Consider the following 22,015-nt stretch of genomic DNA (forward strand, 5'->3'; position numbering starts at 1 on the left):
AGAATACAGTACATGTAAGGTAAATTTAATGTATTTTCTTGCTCATATTTTACCTACTTTCTATTTTACTGAGTGTACAAAGAAAAGAACAGTGTAAATATTTGGCCAATTAACTGTTTCTGACATTTCTTCTCTTTTTATGAAGAAATATGTAATCTACTTGTAGGGGCACGGTGGCTAAGTGGGTAGCACTGTCGCTTCACAGCAAGAAGGTCCTGGGTTTGATCCCCAGGTGGGGCGGTCCGGGTCCTTTCTGTGCGGAGTTTGCATGTTCTTCCCGTGTCCGCGTGGGTTTCCTCCGGGTGCTCCGGTTTCCTCCCACAGTCCAAAAACATGCAGCCAGGCTCATTGGAGACACTGAATTGTCCTATAAGTACCTAGCCTCTGGGATTCATAAACCAGTGCATTGTAGTGCCGGTCCCAAGCCCGGATTAATAGGCGGGGTTGTGTCAGAAAGGGCATCCGGCGTAAAAACTGTGCCAAATCAATAATGCGGATCACGATCCGCTGGCGACCCCTAACGTGAGCAGCCGAGGAAATAGATAGATAGATGTAATCTACTTGTAATGCTTTACAAGTTTTGTTCAACAAAGTTAAAACTGTAATAATATTGTACCATATTTTAATAAAGAGTTCTGACTTGGGACTGACCTGGAAACACACACATGTAAATTTTTTGATTCATCACAAGCCTATTAAACAGCTTTGGGTGTTTAATTAAACATTAGTGCTTGGGCTTACAAATGAACAGGCACAGAAAGGGCACAAATTCCCACAGACAAACCGAATCTTGTGAAAACCATTTCCAGAAGAATTGAAAAGGGGATTTGAAATGGAAAGCATGTCCACAAGCTGATGGTCTTATATACCCCGTTTCCACCGACGCAGTTCCGGTTCCGTTCCTCTTCCCGAACCTGATTTTGAACCGGTTCCGCGTGTTTCCACCGAAAAAAAGAGGTTCCAGACAGCGAACCTGCGTTCTAATCTGGCACCACAGAATACTTGGTTTTTCAGCGCGAACCGTGACATCATCTGTGGGCGTGTCACAGTGTAGAGGTTTGGAGTGGACATTTTCACATGAGACATTATAACATTATATAGAATTTAAACCACTTTCATATTTTAAAGTTTACCTGATTAAATTTTGAGCCAGTTTGCCGCTGATATTCACTGATATTTTCAAAGCGAGGAACTGTGTGATATAAAGTGGTAAAAGTGACCTGGACAGTATAAACTCAATGACCGATGAATTTGGGCAGCACAGAGCACTTATAAACAGTAATAACAGAGAGTAATTGAGTGTTTCTGTGTGGTACTTTTAGTACATTAAGTCACGTTACGCTTTATTTAGTTGAAGCTTTTTGCGGATTCAGAACACAGAGCTGCATAAACACCACACGTGAAGTAAATCCAGTTAAACACAGATACATGTGGAGCTTTTATACTGGATTTAATGGTCATTTTACACTAATGTTTGTTCGTGTCGTGGAACTTTAATGTTTTATCGCTCAAGCCGAGCGCTGAGCAAATCGGCTCTTTGCACCGAGGGTTGCAGTGAAAGCGAAGCGCAAACGCTTCTCACATCAATGAACTAAAGAAAACAACAACTGCAACAAACACGTCTACGTCTTCTTATCACCAACAGCTGATCGATGCTTTTTACATAAAAACGAACATCTGTAACAACAGCGCAAACGCTCACACGTAATCTACACGCTCCGCCATCATGTTACTGCTCTTTACTTTCGCTGTGTAATGCCCACCGTTGATGACGCAGGCTTGGTTCCCAAAAACTGGTGAAAACGCGGGTTGGTTCTCTACAAAACACCAAGGTTCCAAGAAACCTGAACAGAACCGGTTCAAGAATCATGGTTCTTTTGGTGGAAAAGTGCTAATATTGTACGGTACAAGCATCCCAGCTAACAATTTTTGGTTCCCAGAACGTTCTGGGAACGTTAGTTTTTGGTTCCCAGAACGTTCTGGGAACGGATCATTTTGGTTGCCCTTTGGTTCCCCAGGAAAGTTTTCTTTACGGAAATAGAACGTTCCCGTTTGGTTGTGCATTATAGTTCTGGGAACGTTCCCCTAACGTTCCCGTAACCGTTAAATTATTGAAACCTTAGGGAACCTTGTACTAACCTTTAAATTATTGAATACTTTAGACAAGAAAACCTCACTTTCTAGTTGTGCTAATGGAGAGTTCTGCTTGCTATATACAGTATATAAAGCTAATTTCTCTCACTGGATCATGAGAAAACCTTCCGGGAACGTTACTGGAACGATACTTTATACACATAAGAAATAAAACCTTATACAAGCTTTAACTAACGTTCTCTGTTAGTTCTAATAAAACCATGAGAGAACGTTAGGTTTCATAGTTGTAGTTGGTACTTGTAAGTAAAGGTTGATCTACTGTACATGGACCGTCTCAAGCAAAAGGCTGCTTTTTTGGTAAGTTCCTACTAAAAAACTTTAAAGATCATAAGAAAACCTTCCGGGAACGTTACTGGAACGTTACTTTAAACACATAAGAAAGAAAACCTTAAGGCAACTTTTAGATAACGTTCTCTGTTAGTTTTCATAAAAACATGAGAGAACGTTAGGTTTCATAGTTCCCGGAACAGCGCTGATTTTTTTTTAACGAAAATAGAACGTTACCATAACGTTATGGGATGGTTCCCTAAAAATAACCATAGGGGAACCAAAATCTAACGTTACGGGAACGTTCTGTGTTAGCTGGGATGTTGCCAGTGTGGAGTCTGCGTCAATCTGGCAACTTTATCTGTGCTGCCCCCTGTCGGAAATAAGAGGCACAGCGGCTGTAGCGTCTCCTCCAGACAGCTGGATAGCAGTTAAGAAAAGCGGATAAACGTACACAGTGCGAGCATCTCGGCGTGAGTCTCAGCACATCTGGATGGAAAATCTATACTGGCCACAATAACGCCTTAAAGAGAAAGAATCAAGAGGAAAACGCTGCACAGCGCTACATAACCATGAACGCAGGCTGATAACCGAGGTAAGAACCGCGTTTATGTGGTTTATTCAAACCCACCATTGCGACCACCAGCGCTTTGTGTTCGCTAACATTATACCACACTGCACACGGGTTGAATACCCACGGCCACGACGACACGCGTGTACACAATAGTAAAGCCTGCAGCGTTCAGCATTGCATCCGTGATTCCTACACACGGTACTTTGCACTGATCGTGTTTTGCACAGTTTGAATTAGTGATTGGCAGAACAATGGCCGTTTACACGAGAACATCGAGGATCCTGACTTTAAACCACAACCTAAGTGGCCTGCATGATAACGGTTTATTTTTATTTAATGTTTTAGTTTGTTCAGATTAGATTGGTAATGCAATCTGATCCATGTTTTGTGTTTATCACTAAGCAAAAAATACACATGGCTAAATACTGAATACACTGAATTCTGTACTGTATTCCATTACTATACTACAGAGTAATGTAACTGAATATATATCAGGATAAACATGGATCGGATTGCATTGCTAATCCATTGCGAACCTTGCAGGCCACTTAAGTTGTTTAAAATGCTCAATAAGAATCCACCATGCACTCTTTCTAAACCTCTATTGTTGTCTTCCAACCACTAATTTAAAACAATAAACACGACGGTTGAAGTTCATGTAGAACGTGTGTTGGTTCTTGTATCCTTAGTTGATAGGCGTGTTTTGCATCCATACATGCACATTCAATAATTTTTTACCACTTTTACAATTAAATAAGTAGTTCAAACACAATCTGTAACCTGTATATCAAGAACATCATGTTTTTATATTTACTTTATACCACAAAATCAGATCAGTGGCCTGTATACAGTTTCATCTTGACAACATTGGATTAGAAATTCAGCAGTCTGTTCCAAGTTGGAAGTGGGCTATACAGAATCTGTGCTAAATTTGTTTTTCTTTGTAAAAACGTGTAGCCGTGAAGGTTCTCATCTCATCCCGCTTTGGTAAAGTAGTCTACAAATGTGTATTGTGTGGTACAGAAAGATAAGAACACGATGAAACATTTCCATGGGAGCAGTGAAGCTTAGAAACAAAATGATGTGACTAAAAACCCATAGACTTACTTATTTTGCTATTAGAGTTTAATAAATTGTTGTCCACCAACCACTAATTTAAAACAATAAACACAACGGTTGAGCTCAGAGTAAGTTCATGTAGAACGTGTGTTGGTTCTTGTATCCTTAGTTTATTATAATTAAATAAGTAGTTCGGGCGGCACGGTGGCTTAGTGGGTAGCACTCTAGCCTCACAGCAAGAAGGTCCTGGGTTTGAATCCCAGGTGGGGCGGTCCTTTCTGTGTGGAGTTTGCATGTTCTCCCCGTGTCTGCGTGGGTTTACTCCGGGTGCTCCGGTTTCCTCCCACAGTCATGCAAGTAAAGTGAATTGGAGATACTAAATTGTCCAAGACTGTGCTTGATATAAACTTGTGAACTGATGAACCTTGTGTAATGAATAACTACCGTTCCTGTCATGAATGTAACCAAAAACAAACAAGAAATAAGTAGTTCAAACACAATCTGTAACCTGTATATCAAGATCATGTTTTTATTTTTACTTCAGTGGCCTGTATACAGTTACACTATATTTACTGTTTCATTTTCATCTTGGCAATATTGGATTAGAAATTCAGCAGTCTGTTCCAAGTTGGAAGTGGGCTATACTGAATCTGTGCTAAATTTGTTTTTCTTTGTAAAAACGTGTAGCCGTGAAGGTTCTTATCTCCCCCCGCTTTGGTAAAGTAGTCTACAAATGTGTATTGTGTGGTACAGAAAGATAAGAAAATGATGAAGCATTTCCACAGCAGCCGTTAAGCTTGGAAACAAAATGATGTGACTGTAGAAACCCATAGACTTACTTATATTACTTAGGGCAGTTATAGCCTAGTGGTTAAGGTACTGGTTCAGTAATCAGAAGGTTGCCGGTTCAAGCCTCACCCCTGCCAGGTTGCCACTGTTGGGCCCTTGAGCTAGCCCCTTAACCCTCAATTGCTTGGACTGTATACTGTCACAGTAGGTGCTTTGGATAAAAGCGTATGCTGAAAATGTAAATGTATATTGCTATGAGGGATTAATAAATGTCATTAAGAATACAATTTCTTTATACATTGGACCTTAAAACCTTTTTTCCCATAAGGATGCGTTTCATGGTCCCGTGGAACTGCATATATTTTAGGCTAATGTAAAATAATGGGGTTGTTTTTGACACTCATACACTCATATAACACACATATAATATAAAAACACTGAAATACAATAGCAAAACAGTTAAAATTCAACAAAGAATACAATAAAATGTACTTCTTTATTGTTTTCTCATGCTTCTTAATCGTGGAGATGCTTGATCTTGAAATACCGTATTCCATACAGTAAAGGTGCATTCACATGAGAAGCTGCACAATAGCTTTTGCGCTGCTGTGCCGTTGTTTCCTATGGAGTGTGGCAGTGCACAAAGCTTAACGTGACTTGTTGTACTAAACAGCGAGTTTCATTAGTGGAGATAACCTATGAGCAGTAATAGGACCAAGAGAGGTTTAGTGTTTCTTTGTTGTTCTTTTAATACATTAAGTCACATTAAGCTTTTTTTAACAAGAAGAGTTTTAGACTCTTTAAGAAAAGCTGATTCTTACAATTTTTCAGCACCCCGAGCTGTAACACAAGTTTAAAAGTGAAACAGGAGGAAAATCAAGCTAAACACAGATACATGTGGACGCTTTCAGAGTAAATCTGACGGTTATTCCACACAAATCCATATTCGTCTCATATGCGCACTTTGCGATGTTTTACTGCACCGCTCAAGCCAAACACTGAACAAAACACTTGGCTTGAGTCAAAAAACTGAACACATTAAGCTTAAGGGAAATGTTGAGTTTAGGGGAACAATATTCTTGACAAGGTAGTTGACTTTTAAAGATTTTGAGTTTAGGGGGCATTGAGTTACAAGGTACCACTGTATTTAGATGAGGCATAATGTGTTTATCCATCAGTCTTAATTTCTTACTTTGTTTTTATTGAAATATATGCTGCTAAAATAACATTTTAACAAACAGGCATAGTTCAGACGAGGTTAATGAATTAGTCTAATGAATCCATGTGGTTTTATTTTGGCAATCAAGTGATGTGAAGATAACTTACTGTAGCCCACTACTGCTAGGATCCAGGGTTTGAATCAGCAGTATCAGCCAGTCAAGCGTCTGCTTACAGATGTAAAAGAATTGGCTGTCTGAGTGGGGGGTGGTCGAGGCCCATCTGGATTGATTGGCATCCTGTACGGGGTGTGTTACTGCATTGCACCCAGTGGTTCTGGGAAACCCGACCCACCATGACCTGACCAGGATAAAGCAGTGGGAAACTTGAAAAATGAAATGAAAGTTTTCCTTTGGTGGTTTGTCATTTTCCTAAGGAATGTATAATGGATGTAGGAACAGGATATGAGTTGTTTTAGGGCAAACGCTGGGTTATCTGCTTGTTCTGCAGTTCTGTTTTTGGAGGAGGAATTGATAAGCCTGAGGTTAATATTTACAAACCACTTTAAGTTTGACTAGACTCAATATACATTTGGTCATTTGATCAAATGACCAAAAAGTTTTGCTGTGTGTTAAGTTAAATACCGTGTCCACTCACTGTCCTCTCTATTAGACACTCCTACCTAGTTGGTCCACCTTGTAGATGTAAAGTCAGAGATGATTGCTCATCTATTGCTGCTGTTTGAGTTGGTCATCTTCTAGACCTTCATCAGTGGTCACAGGACGCTGCCCACGGGGCGCTGTTGGCTGGATAATTTTGGTTGGTGGACTATTCTCAGTCCAGCATTCTCTTATCCACTCATACCAGCACAACACACACTAACACACCACCACCATGTCAGTGTCACTGCAGTGCTGAGAATGATCCACCACCCAAATAATACCTGCTCTGTAGTGGTCCTGTGGGGGTTCTAATATAGAGCTACAAAGTGCTTCTATATGGTAAGTGGAGCTGATAAAATGGACAGTGAGTGTATAAACAAGGAGGTGGTTTTAATGTTATGGCTGATTGGTGTATATTGCAGTGGTAAAAGCCAGTTCACAAATCACTGCTTTCTGTTTTTAATGTATTGAATTGAATGTATAAAACTGGTGTTTATCATTTCAATCCTATTTTATACAGACATGCAACTAATGTTGTCTGATTAGTCTTTGGTAAATGTCATTCTTCTACACTAGCCAGTGGTACAGTGGCTACACATCCTGGAGTACTGTAGAGCTCCAGTATCATCTTTCTATTTCTACTTTTGTGATTATTCTTTCACTGACACTTCATTTTTCACCGGGCTGTGGGTTGTTAGAAGGGCGGCCGATACGCAGCCTTAGGCACCACTTCTTCTGGCCTATAGAGAGAGAAATCTGAGATGATCATGACTACAGAGAACCTGGTATGTGCCTGGGCCACCAGGGTAAACTTATCTGTGCTTGCTGAAAGTTATGGGTCTCAGGCTTCTCACAGACTGAATGCACTTCAATTAGAGGCAAACAAAAGAAGGGTAATAGAGTCTGACTACAATCTTGTAAACATTTAGCCTGGGCAGAAAGTGAACCCAGCACAATATGCCTCAGGTAATTCTACAAGTACCTCAAAAGAAAACTTAAAGTAGTGCTTGAATCAGCTGGAAGGACGTTTTCTTGACGTGTGGACTATCATATATGAGAGGTTGTTGTATTGTTATTTTAAGCTGGTGCACTCGCTTGTTATTTTCTCAGATGTTGCATTTGATTTGCGAAATGTGTATATACACTAAACAGCCATCACATTAAAACCACCTCCTTGTATCAGCTCCACTTACCATATAGAAGCACTTTGTAGTTCTACAATTACTGACTGTAGTCCATCTGTTTCTCTGCATGCTTTGTTACCCCCCTTTCATGCTGTTCTTCAATGGTCAGGACTCTCTCAGGACCACTACAGAGCAGGTATTATTTAGGTGTTGGATCATTCTCAGCACTGCAGTGACACTGACGTGGTGGTGGTGTGTTAGTGTCTTCTGCTGGTATGAGTGGATAAGTCACAGCAGTGCTAATGGAGTTTTTAAACACCTCACTGTCACTGCTGGACTGAGAAGAGTCCACCAACCAAAAACATCCATCCAACAGCACCACGTGGGCAGCGTCCTGTGACCACTGATGAAGGTCTAGAAGATGATCAACTCAAACAGCAGCAATAGATGAGTGATCATCTCTGACTTTACATCTACAATGTGGACAAACTAGATAAGAGTGTCTAATAGAGTGGACAGTGAGTGGACATGGCATTTAAAAACTCCAGCAGCGCTGCTGTGTCTGATCCACTCATACCAGCACAACACACACTAACAGACCACCACCATGTCATGTCACTGCAGTGCTGAGAATCATCCACCACCTAAATAATACCTGCTCTGTGGTGGTCCTCTGGGGGTCCTGACCATTGAGGAACAGGGTGAAAGCAGACTACAGTCAGTAATTGTAGAATTACAAAGTGCTTCTATGTGGTAAGTGGAGCTGATAAAATGGACAGTGAGTGTAGAAACAAGGAGGTGGTTTTAATGTTATGGCTGATCAGTGTATGAATACTGAGTATTGGTTGCACTCAGACTAACAGCAGGTAAGGGCTGGAGGTTGCCCATTACTCAGCTGCAAAGTTAAATTTGTAGTTTCCTTTTTTAAAGTCTGCAATTAAAGTCCATTAAGCATGAGCGTAGTCATTAAGGTTTCCTAAGGCTGCATTCTCATCTTATGCTGCAAATCCGCTCTTGCGCCAGCTGTGCCACTTACCTTGCTGCTGTGCCTCCCTGAGCGGAGCTCAAGGTGTAGATTTGTTGCTTTGACTCACGCTTTTTACTGGTATGTCTGAAATCTTTTCACAGAAACACTTTGAGCCAGCGATCCCCAACCTTTTGTGCACCACGGACCGGCTTCATATAAGACATGATTTCACGGACCGGCGGGGGCGAGGGAATTTAAAATAGAATAACTATAAAATGGAAAAGCAGTGTGAATCCTGAGCTTTTTTTGCTGCAACGAGACGCTGCTCCCACCTAGTGGTGATTGGGGACAATAACACCCAAAGAGTATTGGAAATTTAATTGCTCTTGTAGAGATCTCTAATTATTTATTCTGTCTGTGCGGTCTGGTAATAAATGACCCATCACCGGTCCGCGGCCCGATGGTTGAGGACCACTGCTTTAAGCCCAAGATCAGAAGCTAATGAAAGACAAAAGCCATTGTTTAAAGAAAAAACATCATGTACGGGCTATCCAAACACACAAAAGTAGATTATTTGGTCAGTTGAGACTAAAAATTTTACTTTTTGACTGTGATGGGAAACATTGGGTGGGGCAAACCCACATTTTTGCCATTACAATGCTAATTGGATGCAATTTCTAGCAGGTACTAAAAAATTGGTCTGGATTAAAGGAGGTGCCACTGAATACTTTAGTATTTAGTAATTTCTTGAGAAACGAAAGTGGGTTAGTCTGCCAGAAATTTGAGACAAAGGCAGAGGTTCATCTTGCAGCAGGACGGCGACTCTAAATATACTGCATAAGCTATGCTGGGATGGTTTAAAGGGGAACATTTATGTATTGGAATGTAGGGCTGTCGCGCTAACCGCAATTTTGAAATATCGCGGTATAGACCAGCCAACCGCAGGGCATGCCAAGCAACCGCAACACCGCGGTGTTCACGTTTTTTCTTTCTTTCTTCTATTTTTTTTTGTTTATATTGTTGCAGGGTCCATCTTGTTATACTCTTACATTCGGGCGTAATAAATGTTAAATGAATTCATAATGAAAATGAGCTAGGAGCGTCATTTTCCCGCAACCTGTTCTCATGCGTTGCTGCTGAGTGTCAGGCTTTGTGTTTTAAAATGTAAACAATCGCAACAGGAATTATAGGCAAGTTTATTAATGATTAAATTGAGTTCACACTCAATAAATACTTGTAATTTAGACTATATTCAAACAGCCTTGGTGAACTAAAACACTTAATGACGGTTAATATGGCAGTGCAGCCTGCAAATATTCTCTTGCTGGTCTTGCTGGAATGATTTAAATGTATTTTTTCGTTGAATAAAAATGTATTGAAACGAATAATAACTTGAAATGTAGTATATATTGTTATGTTAATTATATCTACTAAATAGATAGTTTGTCGCATTGTAAAGTCGCATGCAGGTACAGTACACGTGTATTAGTGTAACGAGCCCCATCAGAGAGAGTTTTAGTACCGAGGGGAACATCGCTACCCCACTCAGATTCTCTCTAAACCACATCAGATGAACGTGTTGGTTCTTCTAGCGCGCATAATAACGCAGGTTTAAACTCTTACAGACTTTATTATATTTCTTTTTTACCATATTTTGATTAGATGTGTATTTACAATATTTAGCCTAAACACTTTTTTTTTTCGTTTCACACTGTATATCTAGCCTAGGAGCTAAATTTAAACCTTTTTTAATAGAGAAAAGACGCTGCTCTGTTCTGTATTTAACATTAAACATGCATTTTATTGGTCTTAAAGCTGTCTCATCTTTGTCATTATAAAGCAATAATATACCGAATCATAGCCTAACAATAAAGCTTGTTTATATAGCTCTAAAATGCAGATTAATTAAGTAATTTTCAAAAACAAAAAAAAATTGCGATATTACCGCGTACTTTTTAGTGTAGCTGTTTGTGCTACTCTGATCTCTTCAGTCAGCATGTTTCTGACCTATGAGCACAGGGGTCTATCCCCACGTCTGTAGGCAGTTTCCTTAACCTGACTGTGAACCACAGTTTGTCATTGTTGTATTTGGTCTTGGTGTAATCGGATGTGTGTCTGGGCTCTTTTGTGACCTTTTGAATGTTTCAACCATTCTTGATGAAATATTGGTAGGCCGGCCACTTCTGTGAAGGTTTTGGGAAGCAGGTAATGGCTTTGTTGAAGTCCCAGAGTCTTAGCTAAAGCTTTGATAAAGAAGGCCTTTATTTGTCATTTAAACATACACATATTTGTCATATATACACATACACATGTACAGTTTGGAAGCTGGGGTCAGAGCGCAGGGTCAGCCATTGTACGGCACCCCTGAGGCAGACAAGGTTGAGGGATTTGCTCAAGGACCCAACAGTGGCTGCATAGCAGAGTCTGGATTTGACCCAGCAGTCTTCTGATTGACAGCTCAAAGCTCTACCCACTAGGCTACCCCCTTTGAAACCCCTTTGAGACATCTAGTGAAACTAGTCAAACTCCGAAAACGACTCTCTCCATCCTCGAGAGGTTGTTAACAAGCTCTTCAAGCGACAGAACCCCCGCAAATCAGCAGAACCAGATCATGGGTCTAACTAAAAAACCTAGTGAGCTGCCTTGCTGCATTCTGCCTACCTAGGCAGCTGCCTAAGTAACAAACTTATAAGGCAGGTTTTTAAGACTTAGATAGCGACTTGCTTACTAAGCTAACACAGTTAGCCTCAGGCCATTCAAAACAAAGGGCTCAGTGTACCGAAAACTCAGTTCATTGCTTCACATTCGTCTGCCATATTTAAAATCTTTGGCGAGAAAAGTTGTTCCGCACAGAATTCTGGGATTGCCTTCACCTCTAAGGAAGCATCGGATGCTCCTTTGTTATTCAGTCAGATTATCACTTCGAAATAAGGCACGCACCTTAGTAGGCAGCATTTTAAGGCATCTAAGACTTCGGACAGCCTTCTTCTCGGGAGGGTGACATAAAATGCTGTCTATGTAGAGAGCTCACTAGGTTTTTGGACAGACCCTATGTCCCTCCCTCCATCCTGAAGCATTGTGCTGTCCAGCTCTATCCTGCATTCACAGACATCTTTACCATCTCGCTGGAAACATGCCATGTACCAGCCTGCCTAAAATCTTCCATCATCACCCCCCTGCCCAAACAAACCAGGCCTATTGATCCTAATGACAAAAGACCTGTCGCTTTGACCTTGGGCCTTGTTCCATTTCAAATCCATGACAGATGATGCACTAAACATATCTCTCCACTTTACTGTCCAACATCTGTCAGGAACCTCTGCCAGAATATTGTTTGTAGACTTTCATCCTGGCTCTACTGCATAACAAGCTTTCTCAGCTGCATGTGCCTGACTCCATCTGTAAATGGATCATTGATTTCCTCTCCAACAGGAAACAGCATGAGAGGCTGGGAAAACAAATCTCTGACCCACTGACTATCAGCACTGGTTCCCCCTCAAGGCTGCCACTTTCACCCACTATTTTTCCTCCTATATACGAATAACTGCTCTTCCAGTCACCAGTCAGGCTTATGAAGTTTGCAGACAACAGCATCCTCATTGGGCTTAGTGATGTAGGAGATTGACCATGTGATGTCATGGTGTGAAAAAACAACCACATCATGGTTGTTGATTTTAGAAAGAATCCAGCCCCTCTTGCTCCAATTTACCTGTCACCATGTGTGGCTCCCCAATTAGTATTGTAGGCAATTGTAGCCTAATGGTTAAGGTACTGGACTAGTAAGCAGTTGGCTGCTGGTTAAACCCCACCACTGCCACGGTTGCTCGTGTTGGGCCCTTGAGAAAGGCCCCTAACCCTCAATTGCTAAGACTGTATCCGATGAGTTGCTTTGGATAAAAGCATCTGCTAAATGCAATAATTGTATGCCAGCTGGGAGTCTTTATTAGGCTCTTGTAGTCTAATGGTTAAGGTACTGGACTAGTAATCAGAAGGTTGCTGCTGTTGGGCCCTTGAGCAAGGCCTTTTACTCTCAATTAGGGCTGAAACGATTCCTCGAGTAAATCGATTACTAAAAATCATCGATTCAAATTTTTTGCATCGAGGAATCGTTTAATCCGCACAACCATATACAGCTCACTGTGTTTTACACGGACGACTTTCACTTTTGCGCAGCGTGTTTAACGCTGTGTGCAGGTGACGTGAAGAATCTGAGGGCTGCGTCCCAAATATCTTAAACATAAACAGAACTTAACAGGACTTAATCAGGGTTCTTTTTGCGGACAGTTTAATGAACACTACGTATTTGGACACGTTCGCCGCTCCTGCGAACTGAACGTATCAGTTTAGGACGCAGCCGAGATTTGATAGCCCGGACTGCAAAATATATAGAGAAAATAGCGAACACCGCGGTGTTCACGTTTTTTCTTTCTTTCTTCTATTTTTTTTTGTTTATATTGTTGCAGGGTCCATCTTGTTATACTCTTACATTCGGGCGTAATAAATGTTAAATGAATTCATAATGAAAATGAGCTAGGAGCGTCATTTTCCCGCAACCTGTTCTCATGCGTTGCTGCTGAGTGTCAGGCTTTGTGTTTTAAAATGTAAACAATCGCAACAGGAATTATAGGCAAGTTTATTAATGATTAAATTGAGTTCACACTCAATAAATACTTGTAATTTAGACTATATTCAAACAGCCTTGGTGAACTAAAACACTTAATGACGGTTAATATGGCAGTGCAGCCTGCAAATATTCTCTTGCTGGTCTTGCTGGAATGATTTAAATGTATTTTTTCGTTGAATAAAAATGTATTGAAACGAATAATAACTTGAAATGTAGTATATATTGTTATGTTAATTATATCTACTAAATAGATAGTTTGTCGCATTGTAAAGTCGCATGCAGGTACAGTACACGTGTATTAGTGTAACGAGCCCCATCAGAGAGAGTTTTAGTACCGAGGGGAACATCGCTACCCCACTCAGATTCTCTCTAAACCACATCAGATGAACGTGTTGGTTCTTCTAGCGCGCATAATAACGCAGGTTTAAACTCTTACAGACTTTATTATATTTCTTTTTTACCATATTTTGATTAGATGTGTATTTACAATATTTAGCCTAAACACTTTTTTTTTTCGTTTCACACTGTATATCTAGCCTAGGAGCTAAATTTAAACCTTTTTTAATAGAGAAAAGACGCTGCTCTGTTCTGTATTTAACATTAAACATGCATTTTATTGGTCTTAAAGCTGTCTCATCTTTGTCATTATAAAGCAATAATATACCGAATCATAGCCTAACAATAAAGCTTGTTTATATAGCTCTAAAATGCAGATTAATTAAGTAATTTTCAAAAACAAAAAAAAATTGCGATATTACCGCGTACCGCGATATTGAGACAGGTTGAATATCGCAAAGGGAAATTCTTTCACCGCGACAGCCCTATTGGAATGACCTACTCAAAGCTCAGACCAACTCAGCCCATCAAACTTGCATGTGCTATGCTAGTAGAGACATACACCGATGTGGCATAACATTGTGATCACCTTCCTAATATTGTGTTGGTCCTCCTTTTGCTGCCAAAACAGGCCTGACCCATTGAGGCATGGACTCCACTAGACCCCTGAAGTTGTGCTGTGGTATCTGGCACCAAGATGTTAGCAACAGATCCTTTAACTCCTGTAAGTTGTGAGGTGGGGCCTCCATGGATCGGACTTGTTTGTCCAGCACATCCCACAGATGCTCGATTGGATTGAGATCTGGAGAATTTGGAGGCCAAGTCAACACCTCAAACACGTTGTTGTGCTCCTAAAACCATTCCTGAACCATTTTTGCTTTGTGGCAGGGCGTATTATCTTGCTGAAAGAGGCCACAGCCATCAGGGAATACCGTTTCCATGATAGGGTGTACATGGTCTGCAACAATGCTCAGGTAGGTGGTACGTGTCAAAGTAACATCCACATGGATGGCAGGACCCAAGGTTTTCCAGCAGAACATTGCCCAAAGCATCACACTGCCTTCGCCGGTTTACCACTGTTCCTTCCTTGGACCACTTTCGATGGATCCTGACCACTGCAGACCGGGAACACCTCACAAGAGATGCAATTTTGGAGATGCTCTGACCCAGTCGTCTAGTCATCACAATTTGGCCCTTGTTAAACTCACTCAAATCCTTACGCTTGTCCATTTTTCCTGCTTCTAAATGTTCACTTGCTGCCTAATATATCCCACCCACTAACAGGTGCTGTGATGAAGAGATAATCAGTGTTATTCACTTCACCTGTCATAATGTTATGCTTGGTTGGTGTATATTTTAATTTTAGATTGTAATACAACACAGGAAAACACCAGGGGGTTTCCACTAGAGTTTGCCGGAAGATGAAAATAAATGCAGCAGATTAAACCACTAGATTAAACTCAACTCAGTAATGTTTAAACATTAATGAGTTTGCAAACAGATTTATCAAACAATGCAACACAGGTTAGTTCCAACTATTATGTAACCAAGATAATAATTGTTTATAACAAGAATTAAGTTAAAGAAAATTGTTTATCTATTATTTTTATAAGTAGATAGATTTAGGTTTAGCTTGGTGCCTTTAAAAATAAGTAACAAACATTATAAAGAGGGTAACACTGTTTCTCCACTTCATGTTTTATCACTTCTAATCAGAGACTCCCCATCAAATCAAATCATTTTGAATCTGTGATGCTTATAGATAAGAAATACAAAGCTTTCCTGTTTGTTTAAGTGCTGGGGAGGCACGGTGGCTCAGTTGGTAGCACTGTCGCCTTACAGCAAGAAGGTCCTGGGTTCGATTCCCAGGCGGATTAGTCCAGGTCCTTTCTGTGTAGAGTTTGCATGTTCTCCCCGTGTCTGTGTGGGTTTCCTCTGGGAGCTCCGGTTTCCTCCCACAGTCCAAAAACGTCAAAGGGGGGTGAGATACAAAGTTGTCCAGCTCCTGGGTTCGATTCCTAGGTGGGGTGGTCCGGGTCCTTTCTGTGTGGAGTTTGCATGTTATCCCCCTGTCTCCACAAGCCCCAGTTTCCTCCCACAGAAGTGGAGATTCAATATTGTCCATGACTGTGTTTGTCAGTGAACTGATGAATCTTGTGTAACAAGTAACTAACTACCTGTTCTGTCATGAATGTAACCAAAGTGTAAAACATGACGTTAGAATCCTAATAAATAAATACATGTATCTTTTTTTATAGACAGATCATGTATTTGTAGATAGATTTGCCCTAAAAAAGTAAAAGGTTTAGCTTGGTGCCTATAAAAATAATTAACAAACATTATAAAGAGGGTAACACTGTTTCTCCACTTCATGTTTTATCACTTCTAATCAGAGACTCATCATCAAAGAAGACGTTTTGAATCTGTGATGCTTATAGATAAGAAATACATAGATTTCCTGTTTGTTTAAGTGCTGGGGAGGCACGGTGGCTCAGTTGGTAACACTGTCGCCTTACAGCAAGAAGGTCTTGGGTTCGATTCCCAGGCGGATTAGTCCAGGTCCTTTCTGTATGGAGTTTGCATGTCCTTCCACAGTCCAAAGACATTCAGTCAGGTTATTTACAGACATAAAATTGTCCATGACTGTGTTTGACATTAAACTTAAACTGATGAATCTTGTGTAACGAGTGTCTGTCCTGTCATGGGTGTGGCCAAGGTGTGTTGAACATGACGTTAAAATCCTAATAAATAAATAAATTCAAGTGCTGTTCTCAAATGTTGGATGCTTTAGATACAAAGAGCAAATCACGTCGGTGGTTTTCTGTTGAACAATCGTTCATACTACGTAGAAGTAAATCTGGAGCATCACTCGAGCACAAACATCGATCCACCACAGCTAAGCAAACTCATTAGCAATCCAGTGTTATCCAGGGTGTAATGATGGATTTATACAGATTGGTACCTAATGACTACACGATTATCATTCATTTGCCAAATTTGACATTTTAGACTCAAAATAAACAAAATGTGAGATGTGCAAAGGTTATGCCACATTTAATCTTACATTTGATATGTGTTACATTTAGCAAATACAGTAAAACCTCCAGAGAAACGTCTTGTATCAGAGTGGAGGAGGAAGCTGGTATTATTGGCAAGGGAAGAACACGGCTCTGGCTCCGGACTGGAAGAGATATAAGCTAAACGCAGCATGTCTGTGGGTGTAATTATAGGCTTGGCACTGTGCTCCACTGCTGGGCAGTCAAGCTTACAGTTTTCACTCAGCTGTGTGTGTGTGTGTGTGTGTGTGTGTGTGTGTGTGTATGTGTGTGTGTTCTTCAGTCAGGTGGCAGCTATAATAAGCCTCCATTTTCACCCCGATGATAGTGAGGTCTGTGTATGAGCGTGTCTGATCCGGGCTGGTTCATTGAATAAAGGCAGCTGAAAGTGTTTGTGTGTATTTAGTGTGTACAGCAGACATTATTAAGGCCAGCGTGTAATGCAGCTGGTTTCTCTTCATTCAAGCATGTGGCCCACAACCTTTCCCCCCTGGATGCAGGACTTCACTCATTACCCAGATACACAGAGGAAACGTCAGCAGCCGGGCCTGAGGTCAGGGATCCCGTCGAACAGATGGACGTTGACATGAGAGCAGATGTGTGTGTTTGTTGTGTGGGTGGAAGGTAGAGGGTAGAGGTTCAGGGTAGGGCTGGGCGATATATCGAGATTTTATAAAATATCGATATATTTTCATACGCGATATAAGATAAGACAATATCGCATATATCGATATAGATGTTGCGTTCCAGTTAGATCCGACAGTTCGACTTTCTCTTCTCCCAGTTTGTCTCTGCACATGTTCACCTGCCCCGCCCCTCTCCCTCACTGAACACAACTCGCCCCGCCTCTCTCCCCACCGCTTCACCAGTAATTCCTGCAAGCAGCGATAGCATGGAGACGGATAAAGACATGACAGAAGCTATCGAAGAGGAGCTGCTTACTAAAATGAAAAATAATGACTCTTTTTGGAATTATTTGGAGATGGTTCGAATTCAAAGTGTCAGATGAGCAGCAGAATAATGTATTCTGTAGAGAATGCCGAAAACAAGTCCAGATAAAAGGTTCCAGCTCCGTGTACCTTCATTCGTTTTCACTTTAAATCCCAAAGTTAAAAAACAAGAAAACGAGTCGTTATTCGTTTCAAAAACCAATACAAGCGCATGCACGCGCTGACATGCACGTATTTACTTCACATTAAGTGTTGAGAAAGTAATAATAATGTAGCGGTGCGTCTCCTGTTGTTCTGACGTGTGTGTTTGTATATGTGATGTGCATGTATTTGCTCTAGCTGTAAAAAACAAACATTATGGGGAGTGATTTCTGTACTGGATGTTGTACGTGGTTGTGTTAGTATATACTGGATGATCGCCCGACGTCCGACACGTCATTTATTTATCTTCTATTATAGTATTTCTTGTTGTCGGCCAGTAAACAACCAAACGTTATTAAATTGCATGAACTAACTCTGCAGTAAACAAGGAGCAAACAGCAATTAAACAACAAATAAAGCTCTTAAATAATAATAAAGTGCATAAAGCAGAACGCTGATTAAAATGCATTAAATGTTGTAATAGTTACACAGTAACATGAACGATTAGTTCTGCCTGTATTACAGAACTGAGTTCTATACAGTAAAAGAAAATATTAATGTTAATGTTGTGGCGACATATACATAAAATAATGTATAAAGTCCAAACATGGGGGGGGGGGGGGGGGGGGGGGTTAACGAGGGGTTTAACGAGGGGTTTACTTTAACGGGGTTTTACTTTTAATGTCACACAAGCTCAGCCGGAAACCGTGTCATTCCGACATCTTCCCTACACACTTGCTCCCTGCGCCCTATAGTGCACTTAACATTCTTAAAGGGCCAGACAATATATTTGTAATTCACATTACACGACAGGAGATGCCTTTGAAAACAACTTTTTTTTTCTTAGAATAGGTCCTTTTTTTTTTTTTTTTTTTTTTTTAAGGAAAAATAGTTCTTGTGTGAAGCTTCCCCAGCATGAATATTAATAAAAGTGCCTGTAAAAAAATTGGCGCATGTAGCTTTGTCTCAGAAGTGTCTTTTTGTTATTACCTTATGGGATAAAAAAATATCGAGATATATATCGTATATCGCCGTTCAGCAAAAAATATCGAGATATTATTTTTGATCCATATCGCCCAGCCCTAGTTCAGGGTTTCATTTTTGTTTTACCAGAGCTGTGTCCTAAATCCAGAGTGGAGTTTTGCTTCAAAATTGAGTTACAGAAATGTGGTTACGTTCCACAAATTGAAGTGAGGGGAAAATCAGTGGTGTGAGTTTTGTTATACTCAGGGTATCGTTTATATATTGTGTTCTTTTTATTTGTATATTCATTTTAACTAACTGTCTTAATCAGTGTCACAATTGGTCTGACTCAACAGGGAAACAACTTGACACAGGGCATAAATAGTTCCTAAATAGAGTTCAAATCTCACACCATCTGACTTTGTTACAAATCTTCACACTTAATGGTAATGCATTTTTGGGAGGTAAGAGGAAACCAGAGTACCTGTGGAAAAACCACATGGACATGGAAGTCTTCAGACACTGACCAATGGCAAGGAATCATTAACACAACGTTTCTAAAGTCTTTATGACCATGTTGCCTCAGCTGAACAATGACTTCAGTGTAGAATTGTACATTCTCTACTTGGCACTGGGCTTGTTAGAGTTGGTGTTGGACGATGACTGAACAAAAAGTACATCCTCTACTGGGCACTGGGCAGGTTGGAGTTGGTATTGGACAATGACTGAACATAAAGTACATCCTCTACTGGGCACTGGGCAGGTTGGAGTTGGTATTGGACAATGACTGAACATAAAGTACATCCTCTACTGGGCACTGGGCAGGTTGGAGTTGGTGTTGGACGATGACTGAACAAAAAGTACATCCTCTACTGGGCACGGGGCAGGTTGGAGTTGGTGTTGGATAATGACTGAACAAAGCTGAACAATGACTTCAGTGTTGAATTGCTTCAACACTTCTTCCTTAGTTGCCGCAAAAAGTACATCCTCTACTGGGCACTTTTGAGGTTGGAGTTGGTGTTGGACTCCCAACACAGGTCTTTGGAGATGGTAGTTCCCAAGAACCTGAAGTTTTCCACAGTAGACACAATGCTGTTAGGTATTGTGATGAGGTGATAAGGAGGAGCATTGAGGGTTGTCCACTATCATCTCTATAGTTTAAAGTGTGTTGAGCGCCAGGTTGTTCTGATTGAACCAGAACACCAAGCCTTCAATCTCCTGCCAATATGCAGGCTCACCTCCGTCCTGGATTAGTCCAATGACAGTAGCGTTGTCTGCAAACTTCAAGAGTTTAGCTGTTGAGTTTGTAGTGGTGCAGTCATTGGAGTAGAGAGAAAATAGCAACGAACAGAGGGCACAACCCTGTGGAGCACTGATTGTATGGCAGAAGTGACATCCCCCAGCCTCACCTGCTATATCCCGCCTGTTAGGAAGCTGGTGATCCAATGACAGATGGCAGGGATACAGTGAGGTGAGACAGTTTAAAGCAGAGGATTTCTGGGATGATATGGTGTGTTTAATGCCAAGGTAAAATCTACAAACAGTATTCTTGCATAAGTTATTGAGCAGTCCAGATGTTCTGTAATGTAGTGCAGTCCCATGTTGACTGCATGATCAACTGTCCTGTTTGCCTAGTAGGCAAACTGCAGAGGGTCCATCAGGGGGTCTGTGATGTTCTTTGAAGAACTGCATATGTTAAAGCAACCGCCTTGTAACATGGGGATTGGGATAACAGTGAAACGTTTGAAACAGGATTGAATTTCAAACAGCTCCAGTGAACTGTTAAGGATCTGTGTAAAGATAGGAGCCAGTTGGTTAGCACAGACTTTGAGTCATGAGGGTGAGACACCATCTGGGCCTTGTGTCTTCTTGGTTATTTTTCTTTGAAAGAACTGGCTCATATCCATTTTGCATATCTTCAGTGCTGATTGTGTATCCGAGGGGAAAGGGGGTGGTGATAGCTAAAGGTGTGATGTGGGCTGTTGGTGATGTGCATGAATAGGAGGGGGGTATGATTGTGTCTTTTTCAAACCAGCAGTAGAAGACATTATGGTCATCCTCCAGGTCTTTGTTTGCCTCAGCATGGTTGGGTGGTCTCTTGTAGTTTGTGATGTCTTGCAGGTAGAGTCGTTGGCTTTTTAGTGTAGCTGTTTGTGCTACTCTGATCTCTTCAGTCAGCATGTTTCTGACCTATGAGCACAGGGGTCTATCCCCACGTCTGTAGGCAGTTTCCTTAACCTGACTGTGAACCACAGTTTGTCATTGTTGTATTTGGTCTTGGTGTAATCGGATGTGTGTCTGGGCTCTTTTGTGACCTTTTGAATGTTTCAACCATTCTTGATGAAATATTGGTAGGCCGGCCACTTCTGTGAAGGTTTTGGGAAGCAGGTAATGGCTTTGTTGAAGTCCCAGAGTCTTAGCTAAAGCTTTGATAAAGAAGGCCTTTATTTGTCATTTAAACATACACATATTTGTCATATATACACATACACATGTACAGTTTGGAAGCTGGGGTCAGAGCGCAGGGTCAGCCATTGTACGGCACCCCTGAGGCAGACAAGGTTGAGGGATTTGCTCAAGGACCCAACAGTGGCTGCATAGCAGAGTCTGGATTTGACCCAGCAGTCTTCTGATTGACAGCTCAAAGCTCTACCCACTAGGCTACCCCCTTTGAAACCCCTTTGAGACATCTAGTGAAACTAGTCAAACTCCGAAAACGACTCTCTCCATCCTCGAGAGGTTGTTAACAAGCTCTTCAAGCGACAGAACCCCCGCAAATCAGCAGAACCAGATCATGGGTCTAACTAAAAAACCTAGTGAGCTGCCTTGCTGCATTCTGCCTACCTAGGCAGCTGCCTAAGTAACAAACTTATAAGGCAGGTTTTTAAGACTTAGATAGCGACTTGCTTACTAAGCTAACACAGTTAGCCTCAGGCCATTCAAAACAAAGGGCTCAGTGTACCGAAAACTCAGTTCATTGCTTCACATTCGTCTGCCATATTTAAAATCTTTGGCGAGAAAAGTTGTTCCGCACAGAATTCTGGGATTGCCTTCACCTCTAAGGAAGCATCGGATGCTCCTTTGTTATTCAGTCAGATTATCACTTCGAAATAAGGCACGCACCTTAGTAGGCAGCATTTTAAGGCATCTAAGACTTCGGACAGCCTTCTTCTCGGGAGGGTGACATAAAA

General features: G+C 41.1%; 1 protein-coding gene across 1 annotated transcript in view; it reads left to right on the top strand.

Annotated features, from left to right (window-relative positions):
* Positions 1-2,832: 2,832 nt before the first annotated feature.
* The window catches only part of st6gal2a (ST6 beta-galactosamide alpha-2,6-sialyltranferase 2a), a 113,081-nt gene continuing 93,898 nt past the window's right edge, over positions 2,833-22,015 (top strand). The window contains exon 1 of the mRNA XM_063006503.1: positions 2,833-3,016. The gene's annotated coding sequence lies outside the window, so the exon portion shown is untranslated. The remainder of the gene's footprint in view (positions 3,017-22,015) is intronic.

Source organism: Trichomycterus rosablanca, chromosome 12 (genome assembly GCF_030014385.1).
Source record: "Trichomycterus rosablanca isolate fTriRos1 chromosome 12, fTriRos1.hap1, whole genome shotgun sequence".
NCBI lineage: Eukaryota > Metazoa > Chordata > Actinopteri > Siluriformes > Trichomycteridae > Trichomycterus > Trichomycterus rosablanca.